Consider the following 22,887-nt stretch of genomic DNA (forward strand, 5'->3'; position numbering starts at 1 on the left):
GAGCCAGCCCCCACTTAATTTCTAAACATAGGAAACTGATGGGGCACCAGGGTGGCTCCACTGGTGAGGCGTCTGCCTTTGGCTGAGGTCATGATTCTACGGTCCTGGGATGGAGTCCTGCACTGGGCTCCCTGCTCGGTGGAAAGCTCTGAGCTTTCCTACTCTCCCTGCTCCTGTGCTCGCTCTTGCTCTCTCACTCTCTGTCAAATACGTAAGTAAATAAATCTCTAAAAATAAATAAACATAGGAGATCGTGACCACTGAGATCACATGAAATAAAATTCCTTAGCTGTGATTAACTGTTGAGAGAAGTTCTTCTGAGAAATTGTGTGCATGTGCAAATCTTTCTGTGTGCACACCAGCAGAGAGAGTGCGCAGGCCATGGTGACTAACGGTAGGCTCACATTGATGGCTTTGTACCCAACAGACTACCTGGAAGTGAGACACAGGAAGAGATCTTAAAATTCTCCAGTTACCCTATGAGATCAGTGCTGAGTCTGAAGTTGTAGTCTCTATGGCTTCGCTGTCCCACACCTCTGTGTACATAAAGTCACTCAAGAATCAGATGCTAAAGGAAAGTCTCTCCAATGACACACTCTGCGGCACATGAACACAGGAAGGGTACTTCATACCATGGATCACTCAGCCAACCAATGAAAGTCCCTTCAGTACCCAAGAAACCCAACAGTAAGTATGTCTTTATGGGATTAATAGTTTTTCCTTGTCCCTTACCACATGCATAGTGAGCATACAGAAGACCCATCAGAGCCAGGTGTTTTCTTCTCTCCCTACCTCCATTTCTTCTTTCTCTTGCTCCTTGCTTTCTCTTTCTCTCTTTTCCCTATATTTCATCTGCCATTTTGTTCTCCCTGAACACTCTGCTTCCAGTGATTTTTTTTGCTTGCTTTCTTTGCCTTCCATATGTAAGGTTTCTTCAAATGTCTGGTAATCCTTGCTTACCTCTTTTTGTATAGTGATTCGATAAAAAGTAGATTAGAATTTCCATGTCCATGAGTGGGGTGTATTGATTATGAGCTTTTGGGGGTTTCTTTTTAGAGATTGACATATTGATTGACAGAGAGAGAGAGAGAGAGAGAGAGAGAGAGAGAGAGAGAGAATGAACAGGAGGGGCAAAGGGTGAGGAGGGAAAATCTCAAGCAGACTCCCTACTGAGCAGGGAGCCCAACTTGGAACTTCATCTTACAACCCTGAGATCACAACCTGAGCTGAAAGCAAGACACTTCACCAACTATGTTTCTAAGGTACCCCAATTACAAGCTTTTTTAAAATTAAATTTTAAAAACTTTAATTTCAGTATAGTTAATATACAGTTAATATTCTTTTCAGGTGTAGAAATAGTCATCAACAGATCTTTATATGACTCAGTGCTGATCATGATAATTGTACTATTTAATCCCCATTGCCTATATCACCCATTCTCACCCCACCCCACCACTGGTAATCATCAGTTTGTTGTCTCTAGTTAAGACACTGTTTCTTTGTCTCTCTCTCTCTCTCTCCTTTGCTCATTTTTTTATTTCTTCAGTTCTACTCATGAGTGAAATGATATGATATTTGTCTTTCTCTGTTTTATTTTGATTGGCATAATACTCTAGCTTTATCCATGTCATTGCAAATGGCAAGATTTTGTTCTTCTTTATGGCTCAGTAATACATATATATATATATATATCGGATATATATTATAAATATATATTAATATATATTAATATATATTTATTAAAATATAGTTGAAAATATATATTATATAATGTATATTTATATAATATGTATAATTTATATAATAATAAATATATATTAATATATTATAAAATTATATATTATATAATCATATATTACATAATTATATAAATTATGTATTATATAAATGTGTATTAATATATTGAATATTAATATATAATATATAAAAGATATATTAATATATATTAAATATATATTACATATATTTTTATATATAAAATATGTTCCTGATTCATTCATTAGTCCATGGGCACTTGGAATGGTTTTGTGAAGAATGCTGCAGTAAACATAGTAGTGCATGTACCTCTTTAAATTAGTGTTGTATTTTTTGGGTAAATACCCAGCCATTACTGAATCATAGAGTAGTTCCATTTTTAACTCTTTGAAGAACTTCCATATTGTTTTCCACAGTGGCTATACAAGTTTGCATTCCCACAAACAATGCACAAGGGTTCCTTTTTCTCCACATCCTTGTTAACACATGTTATGTCCTGTGTTTTTTACTTTAGCCATTCTGACAGGTGTGAGGTGATATCTTATTGTAATTCTGATTTCCATTTCCCTGACGATGAGTGATGGTGACCATCTTTTCATGTGTCTGTTGGCAATTTGTTTATCTTCTTTGGAGAAATATCTATTGACATCTTCTACTCATTTTTAATTGGATTACTTGTGTTTCTTTGGTGTTGAGTTCTTTTTTTTAAATTTTTTTTCATTTATTTATGATAGTCACACAGAATGAGAGAGAGAGAGGCAGAGACACAGGCAGAGGGAGAAGCAGGCTCCATGCACCGGGAGCCCGACTGGGACCCGATCCCGGGTCCCCAGGATCGCGCCCCGGGCCAAAGACAGGCGCCAAACCGCTGCACCACCCAGGGATCCCTTTGGTGTTGAGTTCTATCTATTATCTATCTATCTATCTATCTATCTCTATCTCTCTATTATCTATCTATCTATCTATCTATCTATCTATCTATCATCTATCTATCTATATTTTTGATACTAACCCTTCATTGGATGTGACTTTTACAAGTATCTTCACCCATTCAGTAGCTTGTCTTAGTTTTGTTGACTATTTTCTTCTTGACACAAAAGCTTTTTATTTTGATGTAACTCAAAGTTTATTTTTAGATTTTATTTCCTTTGCCTCCAGAGACATATCTACAAAAATGTCATTATAACCAATGTCAGAGAAATTAGTGCCAGTCCTGCCTTCTAAGATTTTCATAGTTTCAAGCCTTACATTTAGGTCTTCAGTACATTTTGTTTACTTTTGTATATGAAGCTGGTCTGTCTGTGGCTGTCCAGTTATCCCAACACCATTTATTGAAGAAACTGCCCTATTCGCATTAGATATTCTTTTCTCCTTTACTAAAGATTAATTGACCATATAATTGTGGGTTTATTTCTGGGTTTTCTATTCTAATGATCTATGTGTCTATTTTTGTACTGGTACCATACTGTTTTGGTTATATTAACCTTATAATATAATTTGAAGTCTGGAATTACAATGCCTTCAGTTTTGTTCTTCTTTTTCAGGATTGCTTTGGATATTCAGGGTATTTTGTGGTTTCATACAAATTTTAGAATTGTTTGTTCTAGTTCTGTGAAAATGTTATTGATATTTTGATAGAGATTGCATTAAAATTGTAGATTGCTTTGAGTAGTACAGACATTTTAACAATATTCATTCTTCCGATCCATGATCATGGAATGTCTTTCCATTTCCTTGTGTCATCTTCAATTTTTTTCAGCAATGTTTTATACCTGTCAGATTACAGGTCTTTCATTTTTGGTTAAGTTTATTTCTAGGAATTTTATTATTTTTGGTGCAATGCCAAGTGGGATTTTGCTAATTTCTCTTTCTGCTGCTTCATGATTAGTGTATAGAAATCCAAGATTCCTATACATTAATTTTGCATCCTGTTTCTTTACTGCATTCATGTCTAAGTTCTGGTAGTATTTTGGTGGAGTCCTGTGGATTTTCTATAGAGAGTATCATGTCATCTGCAAATAGTGAAAGTTTGACTTCGCCCTTACTAATTTGAATGCCTTTCATTTCTTTTTGTTGATTGATTCTTGTGGCTGGGACTTCCAGTACTAATGATGAATAAAAGTGATGAGAGTGGACACCTTTTTTTTGTTGTTGTTCCTGATCTTAGGGGAAATCTCTGTTTTTCCCTATTGAATATGATGTTAATTGTAGGTTTTTCACTTAAAGCCTTCATTATCTTGAGGTATGTTCTCTCTAGACCTACTTTATTGAGAGTTATTATCATGAATGGATATTATACTCTGTCAAATGCTTTTTCTGCATTTATTGAAATGATCATACAGTTTTTATATTTTCTATTATTGATGTGGTGTATCACATTGATTGATTTGAGAATATTGAACCACCCTTACATCCAAGGATTAATCCCATTTGATTTGTCTTTTTATTCTATTTTTTTTATTTGAGAGAGAGAGAGAGAGAGAGCATGAGCAGAGGGAGGGCAGGGAGTGAGGGAGGGAATCTCAAGCAGACTCCACACTGAGTGCAGAGCCTTATGTGGGGCTAGATCTCATGACCCTGAGATCATGACCTGAGCTGAAACCAAGAACCAAATGCTTAATTGAGTGAGCCACCCACATGCTCCTGATTTGGGTTTTATCAAATGATGAATGATTTTTTTTTTCTAATGTCTTAGATTCAGTTTCTGGTATTTTGTTGAGGATTTTTTTTTTTTGCATCTACATTCATTAGAGATATTAACTTCTAGTTTCCTTTTTTGTAGTGTCTTTATTTTGGTTTGGGCATGGGTTTCTTTCTTTTTTTAATAATAAATTTATTTTTTATTGGTGTTCAATTTACCAACATACAGAATAACACCCAGTGCTCATCCCGTCAAGTGCCTCCCTCAGTGCCCGTCACCCACTCACCCCCACCTGCCGCCCTCCTCCCCCTCCACCACCCCCAGTTTGTTTCCCAGAGTTAGGAGTCTTCATGTTCTGTCCCCCTTTCTAATATTTCCCACACATTTCTTCTCCCTTCCCTTATATTCCCTTTCACTATTATTCATATTCCCCAAATGAAGGAGAACATACAATGTTTGTCTTTCTCTGATTGACTTACTTCACTCAGCATAATACCTTCCAGTTCCATCCACGTTGAAGCAAATGGTGGGTATTTGTCATTTCTAATGGCTGAGGAATATTCCATTGTATACATAAACCACATCTTCTTTATCCATTTATCTTTCGATGGACACCGAGGCTCCTTCCACAGTTTGGCTATTGTGGACATTGCTGCTAGAAACATTGGGGTACCCGTGTCCCAGTGTTTCATTGCATCTGTATCTTTGGGGTAAATCCCCTACAGTGCAATTGCTGGGTCGTAGGGCAGGTCTATTTTTAGCTCTTTGAGGAACCTCCACACAGTTTTCCAGAGTGACTGCACCACTTCACATTCCCACCAACAGTGTAAGAGGGTTCCCTTTTCTCCGCATCCTCTCCATTTGTGGTTTCCTGCATTGTTAATGTTCCCCATTCTCACTGGTGTGAGGTGGTATCTCATTGTGGTTTTGATGTGTATTTCCCTGATGGCAAGTGATGCAGAGCATTTTCTCATGTGCATGTTGGCCATGTCTATGTCTTCCTCTGTGAGATTTCTCTTCATTCATGTCTTTTGGGCATGGGTTTCTACTGGTCTTCTAGGGAAGAAGCCTAGCACACTGGATATAAAGATAATACTGGCCACATAGAATGGATTTGGAAGTTTTTTTCCAATCTCATTTTTTGGAATAGTTTGGGAAAAATAAGTACTCTTCTTTAAAGGTTTGGTAGAATTTACCTATGCCAAGCCCTGTTCCCCTGGGGTCTGGCAAGACAGCTCCTCAATCAAGCTTGCTTCAGAACTACCACAGCAGGCTCCTCCTCCAGAAGGTCAGAACATGCCCCAATCTACCCTATGTCTCTAAAGTCTGCAGTTTTATAGGTCAGCAGGTGTGGCTGGGATAGAGCCCAGAGGGCACTGCCCCACTCCTGGAGAGAAGGCTACTGTATGGAAATGACAATCTAAAACATTTAGGACATGCAACAGGAAGATCATTTACTCTTCTCAGAGGGCTTCCCTGAGAGGCAGCATTCAGGGAGTGCCTCTCCAGGGACAGAGTAGCTGGCTCACATCATTTCACTCCCTCACCCTTCAGCATGAACACAGAGCCACCTGCAGGAAGCCACACAGGCTACCTAACTTGTTTCCAACCAAGTCCCACACCCCTGATCTCTGGAAGGACTCCCCTTCTCAGTCAAGCTTGCCTGAGTCCCAGCATGATGGGCTTCCTCTTCAGATGACCAGTAAAAGCCTCTGCCCATACCACATCCCCAGCCAGAGAGTCCTGCAGGGCTTCGGTTCTAGTGGAAATAGTCAGGTCTGATTTAACAAGCACACCAGAGCACACCTAATTGAAACCAACCACATCCTGTCCAAGGACAAAACAATACCCACTGTAGGCAAAGAGAGCCTCAGCACATGACAATGGACAAGAGCAGAGTACCTGCAGCACACACCAGAGATATTCCCTGAGGTGCCAGGCCCTGGATACTAGATGACCTCTTCTTCATAAAGCCACTACTCTCAAAAACAGGAAATATAACTTTTTTTCTAACAGACAGAAGAAGGAGGTATTTAGATAAAATGCCAAAGGGACAAATTCATCCCAAATGAAAGAATGAGATAAGGCTATGGCCAGATATCCTATCAAAAAAGGTATAAGTAACATCCTTGATGGAGAATTTAAAACAACAATCATAAGGCTACTCATTGGGCTTAACAGAAGAATGGAAGACATTAGGGGGATCCTTATCACGGAGGTCATAATTAAAAAAGAATCAGTCAGAGATGAAGAATACAATAACTGAGATTGGAACCAGGCTTAATGCAATGAATAGTAGGATAGAAGAAGAAGGGGAATGAATTAGTGACCTAGATCACAACAAAATGGAAAATAAGGAAGCTGAGCAAAAGAGAGAAAGAAGAATTATGGAACATGAGAATAGATTTAGGGAATTCAGTGAATTTACCAAATGTAATAGCATTCCTGCTATCGGAGTCCCAGAAGAAGAAGAGAGATAAAGAGCAGAGAAAATTTATTTGAAGAAATAATAGCTGAAAACTTTAATCCACATTAAAAAGGGAAGGAAACAGACATTCAGATCCAGGATGCACAGAGAATTCCCATCAAAATCAACAAGAGTGGCCCACACCAAGACATATTGTAATTAAATTTCCAAAATACACTGATAAAGAAAAAGTCATAAAAGTGCAAGACAAAATAATTCCTTGATGTACAAAGGGTGACCCATAAGGCTAGCAGGAGTTTTCTCAACAGAAACTCTTCTGGCAGACCAGGAGAAAGTGCATGTTATATTCAAAGTGCTGAATAAATCAATCAAATAAGTAAATAAAATCAGTGTGTGGGGAGAAATCACAACCAACACCACAGAAATACAAACAAGTAGAAGAGAATATTATGAAAGACTATATGCCATCAAATTGAACAACCTCAAAGAAATGAAGAAAATTCCTAGAAACTTAAAAAGTACCAAAACTGAAATAGGTAGATATAGAAAACTTGAGCAGACCCATATCCAGCAAAGAAACTGAATCAATAATCAAAAATCTCCCAACAAACAAAAGTCCAGGACCAGATGGCTTCGCAGGCAAATTCTACCAAATATTTAAAAAAGAGTTAATACCTGTTCTTCTCAAACTATTCCAAAAGATAGAAAAGGAAGGAAAACTTCGAACTTCATTCTACAAGGCCAGCATGACCCTGATATCAAAACTGGATAAAGACTCTAATAAAAAAGAGAACATGGATAGGAAAATTCTCAATAAAATACTAAGCAAACTGAATCCAATAGTACAGTAAAAGAATCTTTCACCATAATCACGTGAAATTTATTCCTGGCCTGCAAGGGTGGTTCAATATTTGCAAATCAGTGTGCTACACAACATTAATAAAAGAGAGGATAAGAACCATATGATCATTTCAATAGATGCAGGAAAAGCATTTGACTAAGTACAACATCCATTCATGGTTCAAAAAAAGAATCCTTAACAAACTAGGGTTAGAGGAGACATACCTTACCATAATAAAGGCCATCTATGAAAAACCCACAGCTAATATCCTCATGGGGAAAACTGAGAGCTTTTCCTCTATGATCAGGAACAAGACAGGAATGTCCACTCTCGCCACTATTGTTCAACACAGTACTGGAAGTCCTACCCTCAGTAATCAGACAAGAAAAAGATAAAAAGCATCCAAATAGGCAAGGAAGAAGTCAAACTTTTGCTCTTTGTAGATGACATGATGTTTTACATAGAAAACCTAAAAAACTGCACCAAAAATTGCTTGAGCTGATACATAAATTCAGTAAAATCACAGGATACAAAACCAACATATAGAAATCCACCGTAAAAAAAAAAAAAAATCCACCGCATTTCTATGCACCAACAATAAAGCAGCAGCAAAAGAGATCAGGGAATCAACCCATTTACACTTTCCACAAAAACCATCAAGATAACCTAAGAATAGACCTAACCACAGAGGTAAAAGACCTGTACTCTGAAAACTATTAAACACTGATGAAAGAAATTGAAGTAGATACAAAGAAATGGAAAAATATTCTATACTCACGGATTGGAAGAACAAATATTCTTAAAATGTTTATACTACTCAGAACAATCTGCAAATTTAATGCAATCCCTATCAAAATACCAACAGTTTTCACAGAGCTAGAGCAAATAATTCTAAAATCTGTATGGAACCACAAAAGATGCCGAGTAGCCAAAACAATCTTGGGGAAAAAAAGAAAAGAAAAAAGAAAAGCCAGAGGCATCCCAATTCTGGACTTTATGTTATAACACAAAGCTGTAGTGATCAAGATAGTATGGTACTTGCACAAAAACAGACACATAGACAAATAGAACAAAAGAGAAAACTCAGACATTGACGCACAACTATACGATCAATCTTCTTCAAATCAGGAAAGAATATCCAGTGGAAAAAAGATAATCTCTTCCAAAATGGTGTTGGGAAAACTGGACAAAAAATGGAAAAGAATGAAACTGGACTACTTTCTTATACCATGCACAAGGATCAACTCAAGGATTAAAGACCTAAATGTGAGACAGGAAAGCATTAAAATACTAAAGGAGAACACAGGCAGTACACTCTTTGACATCCACCATAGGAACTTCTTACTAGGTATGTCTCCTCAAGCAACAGAAACAAAAGCAAAAATAAACTATTGTACTACATCAAAATAGAAGCCTTCTACACAGCGAAGGAAACAATTAACTAAACAATTAACCAAAAGGGTCAGTATCCAAAACTTGTGAAACCCAACACCCCAAAAACAAATAATCCAGTTAATAAATGGGCAGAAGACATGAATAGACATTTTTCTAAAGAAGATAAACAAATAGCCAATAGACACATGAAGCTCAACATCACTCATCATCAGAGAAATACAAATCAAAACTACAATACAATATCACCTCACTTCTGTCAGAATGGCTAAAATTAACAACACAAAAACAACAGATGCTGGTGAGGATGAGGACGAAGGGGGACCCTCTTGCACTGTTGGTGGGAATGCAAACTGGTGTAGTCACTCTGGAAAAGTGTGCCGATTCCTGGAAAAAGTTAAAATAGGGTTACCTTATGATCCAGCAATTGCACTACTAAGTATTTGCCCAGAGTATACAAAAATAGTAATTCAGAGGGATAAAATACACTCCAAAGTTTATAGCAATATTATCAACAGTAGCCAACTTATGGAAAGAGCCCAAATGTCCATCAACTGATGAATGGATAAAAAAGATAGTGTATCTACAATGGGATATTACTCAGTCATAAAAATTCATGAAGTCTCACCATTTGCAAGGACATGGGTAGTGGTCGTATTTTGGTGAGTGAAATAAGTTAGAGAAAGACAAATACCATATGATTTCACTCATATGTGAAATCTGAGAACAAAAACTAGCAGAAGGAAAAGAAGAGAGATGGAAAGAGAGAGAATCCAAGAAACACACTTAACTATAGAAAACAAATGATGGTCACCAGAGGGGACGTGAGTGGAGGAATGGATTAAATAGATGATGGGGATTAAGAAGTGCACTTGTGGTGATGAGCACCAGGGGTTGTTGTAAATGTTGAATCACTAAATTTTACAAATGAAACTATGTAACACTATATGCTAACTGAAATTTAAATAAAAACTTTAAAATGGAAAGAGCCATAAACTTCAGGGTCCACTTCTGGGTTCTCTATTCTGTTCCATTGATCTATGTGTCTGTTTTTGTGCCAGGACCACACTGTCTTGATGACCACAGCTTTATAGCACACCCTGAAACCTGGGATTGTGATGCCCCCAGCTATGGTTTTCTTCTTTAAAATTCCCCTGGCTATTCGGGGTCCTTTCTGATTCCACACAAATCTTAAAATAATTTGTTCTAACTCTCTGAAGAAAGTCCATGGTATTTTGATAGGGATTGCATTAAACGTGTAAATTGCCCTGGGTAACATTGACATTTTCACAATATTAATTCTGCCAAACCATGAGCATGGAATATTTTTCCTTCTTTGTGTCTTCCTCAATTTCTTTCAGAAGTGTTCTATAGTTTTTAGGGTATAGATCCTTTACCTCTTTGGTTAGGTTTATTCCTAGGTATCTTATGCTTTTGGGTGCAATTATAAATGGGATTGACTCCTTAATTTCTCTTTCTTCAGTCCCATTGTTAGTGTATAGAAATGCCATTGATTTCTGGGCATTGATTTTGTATCCTGCCATGCTACCAAATTGTTGTATGAGTTCTAGCAATCTTGGGGTGGAGGCTTTTGGGTTTTCTATGTAGAGTATCATGTCATCGGCGAAGAGGGAGAGTTTGACTTCTTCTTTGCCAATTGAATGCCTTTAATGTCTTTTTGTTGTCTGATTGCTGAGGCTAGGACTTCCAATACTATGTTGAATAGCAGTGGTGAGAGTGGACATCCCTGTCTTGTTCCTGATCTTAGGGGAAAGGCTCCCAGTGCTTCCCCATGGAGAATGATATTTGCTGTGGGCTTTTCGTAGATGGCTTTTAAGATGTCGAGGAAAGTTCCCTCTGTCCCTACACTCTGAAGAGCCATTGATTTCTGGGCATTGATTTTGTATCCTGCCACGCTACCAAATTGCTGTGTGTATTGTTCTAGCAATCTTGGGGTGGAGACTTTTGGGTTTTCTATGTAGAGTAACATGTCATCGGAGAAGAGGGAGAGTTTGACTTCTTTGCCAATTTGAATGCCTTTAATGTCTTTATGGTCAACTAATATTCAATAAAGGAGGAAAGACTATCCACTGGAAGAAAGACAGTCTCTTCAATAAATGGTGCTGGGAAAATTGGACATCCACATGCAGAAGAATGAAACTAGAACACTCTCTTGCACCATACACAAAGATAAACTCAAAATGGATGAAAGATCTAAATGTGAGACAAGATTCCATCAAAATCCTAGAGGAGAACACAGGCAACACCCTTTTTGAACTTGGCCACAGTAACTTCTTGCAAGATACATCCAAGAAGGCAAAAGAAACAAAAGCAAAAATGAACTATTGGGACTTCATCAAGATAAGAAGCTTTTGCACAGCAAAGGATACAGTCAACAAAACTCAAAGACAACCTACAGAATGGGAGAAGATATTTGCAAATGATGTATCAGATAAAGTTTCCAAGATCTATAAAGAACTTCTTAAACTCAACACCAAAGAAACAAATAATCCAATAATGAAATGGGCAAAAGACATGAAGAGAAATCTCACAGAGGAAGACATAGACATGGCCAACATGCACATGAGAAAATGCTCTGCATCACTTGCCATCAGGGAAATACACATCAAAACCACAATGAGATACCACCTCACACCAGTGAGAATGGGGAACATTAACAAGGCAGGAAACCACAAATGTTGGAGAGGATGCGGAGAAAAGGGAACCCTCTTACACTGTTGGTGGGAATGTGAACTGGTGCAGCCACTCTGGAAAACTCTGTGGAGGTTCCTCAAAGAGCTAAAAATAGACCTGCCCTACGACCCAGCAATTGCACTGTAGGGGATTTACCCCAAAGATACAGATGCAATGAAACGTCGGGACACCTGCACCCTGATGTTTCTAGCAGCCATGTCCACAATAGCCAAACTGTGGAAGGAGCCTCGGTGCCCATCGAAAGATGAATGGATAAAGAAGATGTGGTCTATGTATACAATGGAATATTCCTCAGCCATTAGAAATGACAAATACCCACCATTTGCTTCAACGTGGATGGAACTGGTGGGTATTACGCTGAGTGAAGTAAGTCAATCGGAGGACAAACAGTGTATGTTCTCATTCATTTGGGGAATATGAATAATAGTGAAAGGGAATATAAGGGAAGGGAGAAGAAATGTGTGGGAAATATCAGAAAGGGGGACAGAACATGAAGACTCCTAACTCTGGGAAACGAACTAGGGGTGGTGGAAGGGGAGAAGGGCGGCGGGTGGGGGGGAATAGGTGACGGGCACTGAGGGGGGCACTTGACGGGATGAGCACTGGGTGTTATTCTGTATGTCGGTAAATTGAACACCAATAAAAAATAAATTTATTTTAAAAAATAAATAAATAAAGTGGAAAGAGCCTGTGAAACCATGTGATCCTTGACTTTAGTTTGGTTGGGAGTTTTTTTGTTTTGTTTGTTTTTTTACAGATTCAACGCCCTTGCTGATAATCAGTCTGTTCTAATTTTTTATTTCTTCGCGTATCAGTTTTGGTAGTTTCTGTGTTTCTAGGAATTTATCCATTTCCTCTAGGTTGTCCAATTTGATGAAACACAGTATTTCATAATATTCTCTTAAAATGTCTGTATTTCTGTCGTGTTGGTTGTTATTTCTTTTCTCTCATTTGTGGTTTTGTTTGAGTCCATTCTCTCTCTCTCTCCCTCCTCTCTCTCTCTCTCTCTCTCTCTCTCTCTCTCTCTCTCTCTCCTCCTTTCCTTTTGTTGAGTCTGTCTCGAAGTTTAATTTTGTTAATCTTTCATAAAAATCATCTTCTGGTGTCATTGATCTGTTCTATTGTTTGTTTTTAGTTTCTATTTCATTTATTTATGCTCTAATCGTTATTATTTCCTTCCTTCTGCTAGTTTTGGGTTTTGTTTTTCTTCTTTTCCTAGCTCTTTTAGTTGTAAAGTTAGGTTATTTGAGATTTTTCTTGCTTCTTGAGGTAGGCCTGCATTGCTAAACTTCCCTGTTAGTACTTTTGCAGCATCACAAAGATTTGCATTGTGTTTTCATTTTCAGTTAGTTCCATGTAATTCTGATTTCTTTAATTTCTTGGTTGACTCGTTCATCATTTAGTAGCATGTTATTTAGCTTCCATAAATTTGTGGTCTTTCCAGATTTTTTTTCTTATGATCTTTCTAGTTTCATAGTGTTGTGGTCAGAAAAGATGCATGGTAAGGCTTCAACTTTTTGAATTTTTTGAGACTTGTTTTGTGACCTAATGTGTGCTTTATTCTGGAGAATGTTACACCTATATTTGAAAAGATTGTGTATGCTTCTGTTTTGGAATGTTCTGAATATATGTTAAATCCATCCAGTCATTGAAAGCCACAATTTCCTTGTTGATTTTCTGTTTGGATGACGTGTCCATTGATTTAATGGGGTAATAAAGTTCCACTATTATCATATAACTATTGATTAGTCTTTTCATGTTTGTTATTAGCTATTTTTTGAGTTTGAGTTCTCCCAATGTTGGGTGCATAAATATTTACAATTGTTATCCCTTCTTATTGGATTGTCTCCTTTTTTATTATATAGTGTCCTTGTCTCTTGTTACAGTCTTTGTTTTAAAGTCTAATTTGAACAGATGAATGACTGAACTCTACATCTGACACTAATGATACACTGTATGTTAACAATTGAATTTAAATAAAATAAGTTGGGCAGCCCGGGTGGCGCAGCGGTTTAGCGCCACCTGCAGCCTAGGGTGTGATCCTGGAGACCCGGGATGGAGTCCCACGTCAGGCTCTCTGCATGGAGCCTGCTTCTCCCTCTGCCTGTGTCTCTGCCTCTCTTTCTCTCTCTCTCTCTCTCTCTGTCTCTATGAATAAATAAATTTTAAAAAATCTTAAAAAAATAAATAAGTTGTGCTCGCTTCGGCAGCACATATACTAAATAAAATAAGTTAAAAGAAAAGAATATTGGGATATCATCTTACACCTGTCAGAATGGCTGGTATCAAAAATATATGAAATAACAAGTTTTGGTGAAGATACAGAGAAAAGGGCACACTCTTGCACTGTTGGTGGGAATGCAAATTGGTGCAGGCACTCTGGAAAAGTATCAAATTTTCTCAAAAAAAAAAAAAAACCCCAAAACCTTCCATATGATCCAGCAATCCACTTCTAGATCTATCTGAAGAAAATAGTCTATTTTGTTTGATGTAAGGATTACTACTCTGGTTTTCTTTGACATCCATTTGCGTGATTAATGTTTCTCTATCCCCTCACTTATAATCTGCAAGTGTCTGTAGGTCTGAAAGAGTCTCGTGTAGGCAGCAGATAGAAGGGTCTTGGTTTGCTTTGGTTTGGTTTTGGTTTTGTTTTGTTTTTTTCTTTCACCACTGTCACCCTGTGGCTTTTGATTGTAGAGGTTAGTCCATTTACATTCAAAGTAATTATTGACAGATATCTATTTATTGCCATTTTGTTATTTGTTTTGTGGGGGATTTTTTGTTTGTTTGTTTCTCTCTGATCCTTTCTTCTCTTGCTCTCTTTCATGGTTTGTAGGCTTTCTTTAGTGATATGCTTAGATTCTCTTTATTTATTGTATATCTATTACTTTTTTAAAAATTTGTGATCATCATCAGATTTATATATAACATTTTCTGTAGATATCAGTCTATACAAAATTGATGATCACTTAAGCTTGAATTCATTCTTTCCTCTTCTCCCTCCACTCCGAGTTTTAGGTACAGTGTCATATAGTATATGCTTTATTTTGTGAAACCCTTGACTGATTTTTACAAATATACTAATTTTTATTGCGTTTTTGCTTCCAATGTTTTATGTTCTTATGGTATTACCTTTCCACTCAAAGAGTCACTTTTAATATTTCTTGCAGGGCTGGTTTAGTGGTCATGAACTCCTTTAGTTTTTGTTTTTCTGGGAAATTCTTCATCTCTTCTTCTATTTTGAATTATAGCCTTGCTGGATAGAGTATTCTTTTTAAAAATTTTTTGTATCTAAATTCAGTCTGCCAACATATAGTATAACACCCAGTGCTCATTCCATCAGGTGCCCTCCTTAATTTCCATCACTCAATTACCTCATCCCCGCACCTAACACCCCTTCCAGTACCCTTTTTTGCTTCCCAGAGTTAGGAGTCTCTCATGGTTTGTATCCTTCTCTAATTTTTCCCCACTCAGTTTCCCTCCTTTTCCTTATAATCCCTTTCACTATTTCTTATATTCCACATATGAGTGAATAGAGTATTCTTGATGGCAGATTTATTCCTTTCAGCACTCTGAATATACCATGCCACCTTCTGGCCTGCAAAGTTACTGCTGAAAAATCAACTGATAGCCTTAAGAGATTTTCCTTGTGTGTAACTACCTTTTCTCTTTCTGCTTCCAAAATGTTTTCTTTATTGCTCCTTTTTGCCATTTTAATTACTTTGTGTCTTGCTATGGACCTGCTTGGGTCGATTTTGTTGGGGGACCACTGCCTCCTGGATCTGAAAGTCATCTGTTTCCTTCCTCCAGATTACCAGATTAGAGAAGTTTTCAGGTTTTATTCCTTTAAAAAAGTTTTCTGCTCCTTTTCATTATGTTTCTTCTTCTGGGATCCTTATAATGCACGTGTTATTACACTTGATGGAGTCACCAAGTTCCCTAAGACTATTCTCATTTTGCATGATTTTTTTTTCCTCTCATCGGCTCAGTTTGATTACTTTCTATTTTTCTATCTCGAAGGTCACAATTCATTCCTCTGCTTCCTCTAGCCTGCTATTGATCCGATCAAGTGTATTTGAAATTGCATTGGTTTTTTTTTTCATCTCTGATTATTTTTAAAAATCTCTTTGTTAAAGATCTCACTGACATCTTCCACTCTTTTCTCAATTGCAGTGAGTTTCTTTATGATCATTGTTTTAAATCTCTTTCTGGAATACTACTTATATCCATTTTTCTTAGGTATCTTGCTGTGGTTTTGTCCTGTTGTTTCATTTGGGACAAATTCTTGTCTCTTTTCATTCTGTCTAACTCTCTGTGTCTGTTCCTGAGTGTTTGGGAAGTGAGCTCCATCTCCTCTTCTTGAAGGTAATGGCTTTATGAATAAGACGTCCTGTAGTGCCCTGCAGTGCAGGTTCCCTGTCCCTCAGGACCTGGCAGTTCAGGGAGTGTCTCCTATGTGTCTCACGTCTGCCCTGCTGAGGGGTCCTGGCCACTTTTTCCTTCAGTCCAGTTGTCTGAAGAGGCTCTCCTTGCCAGGCAATGCTGGTCCCTGGCTGGGTGCAGTGTATTTTAACAAGACCAGTGTGCTGGTTTGCTTGCAAAATGAGACCTGCTGCCACCAGAATTTCTTCATTGTAGTTTCTTCTCTACCTTTCATTGTGGAGTATTTTCTGCTAGTCTTTGGGTTGTTTTCTGAGTTATTTACACTGATGTGAGTGTTATCTAGCTTTATCCATTGGACTAGGTGAACTTGGGTCCTCCTATGCCATCTTCCCAGACTTCCCCCAGTTATGAGCTTTGCTGAAATATTCTGATTCATTGGGGGAACTCTGATCTCAGCATTGTTAAGTCTTTTCTTCATAAAATGGTAAGATACTCCATTCCAAATTATTTTATTATCCTATTTGGATGATATAACCTTTACTTCCAATTTTCCTGAAATCAAGTGAGCAAGGAAACAGAGTCTCCATAGTCACTATGTAAATTTTCACTCTGTCCTCATTTCTAGTATGTAAACTGTACCTTGCATTGTGCCTTTTGCTCTCAGTCTAGAGATCTGTTTATGCTCTTCAGAGAAATCTCAATAATAAATCTTTATAACTTTGGCAGGAGACAGCATGGAAGTCATTTAGGTTAAAGAATAGGGATAGGATATGGGTCTTGTAAACAGACCTTAAAACAAGGCTCCTCTCATTAGTCTTAACTTTATCTATCCTTCACATAGGTCTTCAATTCTAGCAATCCCAGAGCCTTTTGGAGATTCTAAGGGGGACATAGTTTGACTTTACCCATTGCCAGGTTAGAATCCAACCTTCTTGGACATGCTAAATCATCACAGTCATCATCTTCCTTCTGAATCTTCCTTCTTGTACTCTGTCATGGTCAAGCATCTTAAAAATCCTTTTCTTTCACTTTAGTGGCGTTTCTTTTTTTTAAGATTTTATTTATTTATTTGAGAGAGAGAGAGAGAGAGAGAGAGACAGGGACAGAGAGTGTGAAAGAGAGAGTATCAACAAGGGGAACAGCATAGGAGGAAAGAGCAGACTCCCCGCTGAGCAGGGATCCCAATGTGGGGCTCAATCCCAGGACCCTGATATCATGACCTGAGCCAGCAGATGCTTAACTGGCTGAGCCACCCCTTTCAGTGGAGTTTCATGAGAGAAAAGGCATAAACGTGTTTGTTCAAACCACTACTTTAAAGCAAACCAATCCAACTTATCTTAGAAAGAATTTCTGGCACATTGGCAAAAAATGTTCAGTGTCTTAAGCTCAGAGAAATGAAGTGGTTGTAGTCATGCATTTCCCAGAATGCCAAGCAGGACAGCATGAAATATAATCATTTCAAAGATGCTTCTGAAATCCTTCCACAAAAACTCTATTTATTGGATCTGTTAATCTGTAATGTGTCCCAGAAGCCCTAGTAAATGCATAGTCCATAGACTTTTTTATATTAGAAGACTTAGCTTAGGGAGGGAAAATTTTCCATTACAAGAATAGTGATTAAATCCTGTGCCATGTGTACCAGTGTATCAGTGTCTTGAAAATCGCATTATGAGGCACCAGTTGTTGGCTCTAACATTTAATATCTTTGCAATAAAAAATGGTACAAGATGTGGGACAGTACCGGCAGTGAATATATATGCATGGCTTTTGAATGGTTTTCAGTCACTGCAAACAGATAATTCTTGTTAAGTACATGTGACATATTTCTTATGTGACTCTATGTTGTGACCAATATGAAAGCTTTGAAGTTATACATGTTTCATGAACTTTAAATATTTTGTTAGTAGGATTTCTTACCACAGGACTAAAAAGTAAAACGGGATTTGAGCAGTATGATCTTTATTTATTTATTTATTTTTTGAGCAGTATGATCTTTAAAACCTGTCCAATTTGATCAAATGGCAGTTATTTCAATGTAAAAACCTTCTCAAGTCTTTTTTTTTTTGCAGCATTTAAAGCAACATCTGTTTGAACTTTTTAAAATCTGATTTTAAATTGATTTCTCTCATTTCATGAAAACAGCAAACCACACTTTCCAATCCTCAGCCACAGGGGTCAGATCTTCAAATTATACTTGTGTCTAGCTGCCAATAAGTATTAAGTCAGCAAGAAGCTAGGTAAGAAAAATTAAATATTAGAGATGTTGCTTTTTTAAAGTATTGCTTTCTAGCAGGATCTACACTGGATCTACTATTTATGAAAACAAATAATAGGGCAGCCCCTGTGGCTCAACAGTTTAGCACCACCTTCAGTCCACGGTGTGATCCTGGAGACCTGGGATCAGTCCCATGTCAGGCTCCCTGCATGGGTCCTGCTTCTCCCTCTGCCTGTGTCTGTGCCTCTTTCTCTGTGTGCTTGTAAAATCTTAAATAATAATAATAATAATAATAATGATAATAAATGATAAATAAAAAGTGACTAAACAACTTTCCCACTGTTTTTAGAGATTAAACACAGTTGCTATAAGGCAAAGTCTTCACAAACCTTTCAGATTAATGTTGCTATAATTAATCCTTATAAAGGTGGAATTACAACAAAAATATGAATTACACGGGACGCCTGGGTGGCTCAGAGTTTGAGTGTTTGCCTCTGGCTCAGGTCATGATCCCGGGTCCCAGAACTGACTCCCCAATCGGGGTCCTTGCAGGGAGCCTCCTTATCCCTCTGCCTGTGTCTCTGCCTCTCTCTCTCTGTCTCTTATGAATAAATAAATAAAATCTTTTAAAAATATGAATTACAACCATAGGAACTAATAAAGAAAGCACTTTAGTGGGATTCTACTTTATTGCCTTTGAGGCTTACAACAGATTTTAAATGTGATTCAATTTAATATTAGCAATCTTTATATTAGCAATCTTTATCATCCATAAATAGTCTGATGTTTTGATAAGGTTGAATGACCTATAACAAGTTAAAAAGTAAGGCTTTTCAAAAATTTAACATCGTCAATCTTGCTGACTCTATCGTGGACCTAGATGTTAATTAACACATCTTTTATTTTGATCTGCTCTTTATCTTTTTTGGGGTTTTAATATTCACTCACCTTTATTAATTTATCCTGAATGCCCATACAACGTGTTCTAGATCGAAAACAGGTTATCATTGTATACTTAAAAATAATGACCACATGATTCCTCACATCAATTCTTGCCCCGAAGGTGACCCAATGAAAGCCAAGTCAGATATCCTACACAAATTTAAAAGTCTATATTACAGGTGGGTATTGGAGAAAAATTTATTTTTATCTGCTTATCTACAAGAGAAAGAGACAGTTACCGCCTCCTCCCTCCTTGAAAGGCAGGAGAAAAACCTTTGCTCTCTGGTGACAGGATGTAAAGGATCTTGAGATCTCACTCTAAACTTTTGGGATATAAATATATATCTCCAAGCGCCAGATAAAGCCAGTGTCTCTGGCTTTTCTGACCTAAGATGGCTCCACGATTCTGAGCCTTATCTTCCCTTAAGAGATTAAGTATATACCTCTGGAGTTAGAAAAACCTGTCTGGAGTTTTCTCAGTACCTATACAGTTGTGAATTAACTTCCCACATCTTGTTCTTAGCCTAGCCTCTCAGGATTTCAGCAAAATTTATTCAAAAAGCTGTAAGTCTACAGAAACACAAAAATATTTCATCATATCTCACACTCTTGATAGCTCCAATTATTGGCACTATGAACTCTTTTTTGCATTACTGATAGTGTTTCTCACATAAGTAATAAACAAGCATATACAGTCCTTCCTTTAGAAAATTCATACGTTATACATGACATATTTACTTCCTATCATTAACAAAAGTCATTTTTAACCTAATAAATCAAAGTAAGTTATCATTATCTTATTTTATCTGACAGGATTTCCAGACTTCAGAAGGAAATTTGTGAAATAATGCATAATGTTACTAAAGAGACCTTTTTAAACCTCCACCAGCAGGTTTTCCTCATTTTGAATCAGTTCATTTTTTCCTTTCACATGAATTTGACAATGACATGCCTTTTCTCTTTTTCTTTATTATAATTAACTTATTTCTGAATTTGTCATAACTATGACATTTTTGGAACAGCTAACATATTCTTTCTTTAATTAAGACTTGAAGGCTTATTCCTGCTCTTTTTAGCAGTTCATTTCATTACCTTTTTCAAATTTCTATGTGACTAAAAATTATATTTTCTAAGTTTCATAAAACTAAATTTACATTTAAATATAATTCATAAAAAAATAATAAATAAATAAATAAATATAATTCATTTTGCAGAAAAAAGGACAATCCTTTAGAAGTATGGTTTAGTCTAGCTTCAAATGTACAGTTACCACTGAGGGGGACATTTGACGGGATGAGCACCGGGTGTTATTCTGTATGTTGGTAAATTGAACACCAATAAAAAATTAATTTATTAAAAAATGTACAGTTACAAGATTATGTCAAATGTATAAAATGGAGCATTTTTTATTAAATGTAATATATTTCTGCATAGTGCTACCCAAGCTAATCGAGTGATTACCTCTAATTCATGATTTAGCAAACTATGCCAGATTAGTCTTTGAGAGGAACTCAGTGCCAACAATAAGAAAAATATAAATATCACACAGTTTGTCCAGAAATGTTATATTTCACAGAAGGTAAAGAAGATGCTGAAATATTCAGTCTTATCAAACAATAGATCTTTGGCTGCAAATTTATCTTCTAATTTATCTTTAGATTCAACATTTGAAAACAATTAAGTGCTTTGATGTATACTTAATTAGTGTGATTCTAGTGGCTTATATAAATATACCAGTTGAAAATAATAACTTTTTAATAATCTTACCTGGAAACAAAATCAGTGGAATCAAAGACATGGACCTAGCTAAGTTTTATATGTCATATGTCTATTATGTAAATGTGATCATGATAGAAAACAACATTTAAAACCAAGCAATAATATGAGTCAATTATAGATAATCAAGTATAATACATAATTCCCAAATAAATTCAATAAAAAGTTTGCTATTTTCTCTCAAGTGAATGATACACTGACATTTACTTTTATAAAATGAGGATATCTTAGTTTGCAAGGAAGACATGTACAAACACTTATTTCTATTAAGTGATTATTATAAGGATTTGTGGATATAGGAGATCATTAAGATGTTGGATGAATAGTTGTCTGGTCCCTGAAATTTGGCTACATAGTTATCAAATCATCTGAACACCTGCAAAATCAACCAGAAATCAGAGGAAAGAACTGCTACAACTCTACAAATAGAAAGTGACCACATTTTGTAAGACAGGAGGTGCAAAGATGTGCATCTGAGGCAATATATCTGAAGGCAAGCCACAGGGGAAGGGAGCCTCCATAAGCTGAGTACCAAAAGTGTTATTAGCCACAGAGTGCAAAATGAGAAGGTTTAGAATTTTGCCTGAAAAACGCCCAGGAGGCAAAGCAGAATAGTATCCCAGGTGGGACAGCATGTTCTCAGGATCCTAGGGATAACAAAAAGAAAAGGGGTGCCTGAGTGCAGTGCAGTTCCCAAGCACTGGAGGGGGAGGCTGGCTGAAAATAGTGAGCCCAGGTGCAGACTTTATGCCCAGTGTTGCTGTAAACCCAGAACTGTTGCACAGTCAGGTGACTGCTCTCCCAGCAAGGGCCCAGCAAAAGGCAGAAGCAGAGACACCTCCCTCCTTCCCCTGGGAGGAGCAGCCTGGGTTCTTATCACAGGAGTCCTTAAGGTTTGGACACTCAGCACGGGATCCTGTGCCTGAGATAAAAACACTGGATCACAGGCTGGACGAACACAGAGACTGGATGGAAACCAGGAGAAAAGAGTGGTTGACTGCTTTTCTGTGAGGGCTCGCTGGGAATGGGGGGCACAAACTTTCAGCTCTGGGCTAGAGCTTGGGGCAAAACCATTTTCACCCCCCACACCAGCTCCAAAGCTGCCTACACCCAACCCAGCCTTGGGGGAAGGGTGGTGCAAGTTCCGCCAGGGAAAAGACATGTGAAAATCAATGCAAGGGGTACCACTTGCAGAAGACCAGCGGGAGATTCCAGTATACAGATGGGCGTTTGGTGGGTAAACTTTCATTGTGTACATATTTAAGTTTTTCTTTCTTTCGTATTTGGGATCTGTTTGTTTTTTTTTTTTTTTTTCCTAAAAAACAAACCAAAATACACCCAGGATCTAGTTTATTATTCTGTTCAACTTCTGGCTTGATCTTATCTCTCTCTCTCTCTTTTTTTATCCTTTTCTTTTTATTTTCTTCTTGGTTTCTGTTCACTTCTGATTTGTGTAGTAAATTTTTTCTGGTGTCATTATTGCTATTTTTTGTATTTTCTCTCTCTTTCTTTTCTTTTCTTTTTCTTTTCTCTCTTTCCTTTTATGGAAATAATGATAATATGTAAGAACTCAGCCCAAAAAAGAGAACAAGAGGCACTGCTCACTGCCAAGGATTTTTTTTTTTAGGTTTGATTTATTTATTCATGAGAAACACAGAGAAAGAGAGGCAGAGACAAAGGCAGAGGGAGAAGCAAGCTCCATGCAGTCAGCCCAATGTGGGACTCGATCCCGGGACTCTGGGATCATAACCTGAGCCAAAGGCAGATGCTCAACCACTGACCCACCCAGGTACCCCCCT

The sequence above is a fragment of the Nyctereutes procyonoides genome, unplaced genomic scaffold, assembly GCF_905146905.1.
Source record: "Nyctereutes procyonoides isolate TBG_1078 unplaced genomic scaffold, NYPRO_anot_genome, whole genome shotgun sequence".
Classification (NCBI taxonomy): Eukaryota; Metazoa; Chordata; class Mammalia; order Carnivora; family Canidae; genus Nyctereutes; species Nyctereutes procyonoides.